The sequence below is a fragment of the Ixodes scapularis genome, unplaced genomic scaffold (assembly GCF_016920785.2).
Source record: "Ixodes scapularis isolate PalLabHiFi unplaced genomic scaffold, ASM1692078v2 PGA_scaffold0__279_contigs__length_252992795, whole genome shotgun sequence".
NCBI classification, from domain to species: Eukaryota; Metazoa; Arthropoda; class Arachnida; order Ixodida; family Ixodidae; genus Ixodes; species Ixodes scapularis.
In genome coordinates, this window is record NW_024609835.1 from 112,616,419 (window position 1) to 112,621,212 (window position 4,794).

A 4,794-nucleotide genomic window follows, 5' to 3' on the forward strand; every position below is an offset into this window, starting at 1 on the left:
GGGCTTCGCACTCTTTGTCAAGCATGCCACAGTCCAGTTGTCTGTGATGAGAGTGAACGTCTTACCAACCAGGTAATGAAGAAACTTGATGGTGATTGCCCAAAGCACGGCTAGGCATTCCCACACATTGCTATGTAGCTTTCGCTCGTCTGGAGTGAGGGCACGGCTGGCATAGGCGATAACAACTTCCTTGTTATCTTGCACTTGTGAAAGCACCACACCTAATGCTGTGCCAGAGGCATCAGCTGTCACTGTTGTGGGAGCATTTGGGGCAAAGTGAGCAAGGAGGGGAGGCTGGGTCAGAGCTGTGCGGATTGTCTGGAAGGCTTGCTCACACTCTGGGGTCCATAAAAACTCTGGGGCCTTGATGAGGGCTTGTAGCGGGGTCACAACTTTGGAAAAATCCTTAATGAAGCGCTGATAGAAGCTAGCTGCTTGTACCCATGAGAGTACCTGCTTCTGATTGTGAGGAGTTTTAATGCGGCACGTGGCTGCGGCTTTGTCAGGGTCTGGCTGCTGGCCGGCGCTGGATACAACAAATCCGAGAAACTTAATCTGTGGAAGGCCAAAACGACACTTGTCTAACGAGGCCTTAAGTCCATTGTCCAGAAGCAATTGGAGGGCTTCACGAAGAAGTTGCGCAAACGTGTCGAACGACTGAGCATAGACAAGGATGTCATCAAGATATACGCGAATACCAGACTTGTCATGGCGGGGCTTCAGATCTCGAAAGACTGTCTGCATGATACGTTAGAATGTGGCTGGCGCATTTTTCAAACCAAGCGGCATCCGAGTCCACATGTATGTGCCGTGGTGAGTGATGAAAGCTGTTGTTTCATAGTCCTGGGGGCGGAGGCTGACTTGCCAGTATGCACTTTTCAAGTCCATGGTAGCGAAGTACGTGCATCCAGCGATGTCATGGATGATATCATCCACGAGAGGCAGGGGGTACACCACTGTGATTGTGCGTTCATTGAGTGGCGCATAGTTAACACACAAAAGTTTCTTATCACCGCGAGACACTACGACCGCTGGAAAAGCCCATGGGCCAGATGCTGGAAGAATAATACCTTGGTCCAGAAGTTTGTTCATCTGTTTTTCCAGGAACTGTCTGTCTTTGGGAGCATATCGGTATGGGCTACGGCTGTAGGGCAAGGCGTTTGGTAACAAGTCAATGCGATGCTGCATGCCTGTAAAATAGCCTAAGTCATCTTCGTGACGGGCGAAGACCCCATTCTGCTGAGTCAAAATATCGGCAATGACAATATTTTGACTGAAAGATAACTGATCTCCAAGGAGGGCTGGCGGAAGATCAGCGTGAATGACTTTAGCAACAGTACCGGCTATCTGGGCTGGTAGCTCGGCATTGGGACTATTTAAAGGCAAACGTGGAGTTTCTTGGGCGAAGGCTTGCCAGGATGGCTGCTCCGACGACGGCAAGGGCTCTCTCTGCAAGCAGTCCTGTGACATGGTCTGCACTTGTGAATTAAGGCTCGATTGGGTGAGAATTACGGCGTTGGACATCCGTGGTGCTAGTTTTCGTTCTGCTATGATAGACAGACCTGCGGCCGTATGCTGGAGCCGGACGGGCTGCAAAGGCTCAAAGATCAGACGCGCCTGTGCGGCTCGAAACCAATCTTCACCAATGATGAAGGGAAGGATGTTGTGTTCCAGAACCGCGGCCTGGACGACTCCCGCGATTGGGCCAATGGTGATCTTAAGTAAAGCTGCACCCGCTGGGAGTACGGTGGTACCTCCTACAACTTCCAGTGGAGGCTCAGCCCAGGGATGTAGCATGCGTTCTGGAACAAGCGACTTTGCTATGAGAGTCAGCTTGGAACCTGAGTCTGGGAACGCATCATAGTCTCCAATTCCAGTGATGGTGGCTAAAAAGAATGGACACTGCAGCTGAGAGCCTTCAAGGGCTGCTGGCATGGTATGAAGAGCTAATGGTAATGGCGCTGTAGGCATGGCTCTAGCTGCTGACGACGATGCCTGAGCTGACTGATTGGTGTATGTTGTACAGTTCGAGGCGAGGTGACCGAGGTGTTTGCATTTATAGCAGACCACTTGGGACAAGTCCTGGCCACTACGAAACGCTGGAGCTCCATATTGTGACGAGATGGCTTGGTACCTAGCTTCTTGCAAGTCGATGGGCAGGTCCGCGATGCGTTGACGTGAGGCTGTGGTTGATGGTGACGTCCATTCAGAGCGCTGAGTAGGGTGGGTTGGACATTCGGATCTAGCTGAGACGAATGTGATTGGTAATTTGGATGGGCAGGAGTAGTCAAAGGGCTTGCCTTGGCGTGTTGGGCGGACCTATCCAGGCTCGTACATGTCGTAAGAAAGGCTTGGACGGTTGTTGGCCTGTTGGCTGCCAATGCTGCGACGATATGTTGGTCTCGCATGCCTTGGAGTAGGTAGTCAATCTTCTGCGGATCGCTGAGGGTTACAGGGCAGCGTTGGATTATCTTTAATTTGGCGAAGGCGTACTGATGAAGGGATTCGCCAATCCCTTGAGTCACGTCCATCACCCGTTCCTGCCAGTGGATAAGGGTCCATTCTGTGATGAATGTCTCTTTGAGGGCGTCTCTCCAAGTTAGCCACGTGTCGTATTGGGTTCCGAACGCAAGGTGCCAGTTTCGTGCTGTACCTTTCAACTTGCTTGCTGCGATGAGCCGGGTGGTGACGTCATCCCATGACGCAAGTTGCTGGACGCGACGAACATCCTCAAGCCATTCTTTCACGTTTTGCTTTGGCGAGCCCTCGAACTGTAAGAGGGAAGCGGACAGGTCTGGTAACGTTGTAACTGTCGTTGAAGGACGAGGCAACTGCTGCAACAAAACAGCTAGGTTTTGTAGCGTGATGGGGTCAAGTGCCAAAGAGCCAGCGGCACAGGCCGACGCTTGATTTAGGCAAGGCGAAGATTTGCGGCGCGCCTCGATGTCCGCGGCGAGTCACTGAATGAGGGCTTCTTTTGAGCCGGAAGTGCCCAGCTCACGTGCAGCGAGCTCTTCCTTAATAAGCTTGACGCTTAGACACGACATAGTTCTTGCATCCAGTTCGCTTCAGACAATGCCTGGCATGGCTTCATGTCAGGTTCAAGTCGGGGCGTAGGCGAAACCAGGCGATTCGAGGCAAGACTGGAGGTCGGGCTAGTGTAGGCTTTCACGGTTCAGAGTCGACTGCGCCAGATGTAAGGCATGAAGGCCAAGTCTTGTAAAGAAATTGAGAAGTATATTTACATTAAAGGTACACGATAAGTAGTTGGGCTAAGAGGGAGTTGGTGGTGGCTGGCTGGACTGGCTGAAGGCTCGACAAAAGCTCGCGACAGGCACCAGGGGTCCATATCACAAGACAAATGACATTTTAGCGAACGGCGACATTCGAGCGAATGGTCGTTTTAGCGAATAACGGGGGCGCGCGTTAACCCATCCGTTGCGCTGCGCTTTACGCCGCTTCGCGGCGACAGTCTGCGGCAGCTCATTACAAAAATGTGAACTCACTTGGCCCACCCGAAAACGCCGCTTCGCGGCGTCCGACTATTCGCTAAAGTGTCGTTCGATGAAACGTGGGCATTCCCTAAAACATCATTCGATCAAGTGAGTGCCTCCCTACGCAAACAGTCTGCGCTTCTCCAAGGAGGATTCGTGATGACAAGTTGGCTGGAGCCAAGACGAGCAGAGTTAAAAAAATGACGGCTTCCAGGATTATGTCGGCGGCTGCTTTGGCTACAGTGGCTACAAGGAGAAGTGTGACGAGCGCCAAGCAGCTCCTATGGGAGGCCTTGAAGCCGTCGGGAAGGAATCCGCGTGGGGGCGCTCGCGCTCACTTACACGTCGCCGTCCAGCCGGAGGCCGTCGCTCGCCCCGTCTCCACGGATGCCAGCCGCTCTGATCGCCTTTCGATGCCGAAGTTGAGCTCGCTTTTAAACTATTCTGCCCCCGTGCTGGCTGTGTGTACTCATGCTTAGGAAGCAAAGCAGTTGTTTTGTGCCCGGGTGCACGACCGGTTACAAATCGTGTAAGAAGGAACTTTCTCTTTTTGGTGTGCCCAAGGATGAAAGCGCGTTGGCTCAATGGCAGCACGCGAAGAAGTATCTGAAGCTTCGGCATGTTACATAGACATATCTACTGTGACTCAAGATAACATTTCGAAGTGTTTTTTCCATTATTTCCTTTTGCTTTACATTCAGTTCGCACGGCGGTATTATAGATTCAATAAAAAGTATGTTTTCATCCACTTTTGTGTTTACCTGACAACTAAAATAAAAACGAAACACTTTCTCAAAGGGTCGTTCGGTGGAAACGAACCTTGGTTCGTTCCTTCAATATCCTGTTACTTTTGTTCTCACTCGCAGTCAAGTTGATACCATCTACTTCGACATGTCCAAAGCTTTTGACAGAGTAAATCATAAATTACTTTTGCATAAACTCTCTCTGTATGGCGTTTCTCCCAAACTTACCGAGTGATTTCAGTCTTATCTTACTGATCGTAAAAGCAGTGTGCGAATTGGTGACAGTTTTTTTGACGCGTTAGTTTTTTCGTCCGGTGTCCCACAGGGGGCTAACCTGGGGCCACTTTTGTTTCTTATATTCATTAATGATGTTGTATTGTGCGTAAAGAACTCGCAGTTGTTGCTATTTGCAGATGATCTGAAGTTATGTTTGAATGACTGCGAGCTACTCCAGGACGATGTGTCACGAGCGCAGGAATGGTGTTCGTCAGACTTTTTGTTGATTAATCCCGATAAAACGAAAGTGCTATCAATGTGTAGGAGACGGGTGGCGATTT

The 4,794-nt window shown here is 50.7% G+C and overlaps 1 pseudogene; it reads right to left on the minus strand.

Annotated features, from left to right (window-relative positions):
- Positions 1-825: 825 nt before the first annotated feature.
- Positions 826-3,047, minus strand: LOC120838098 (annotated as a pseudogene).
- Between the last annotated feature and the right edge of the window lie 1,747 nt (positions 3,048-4,794).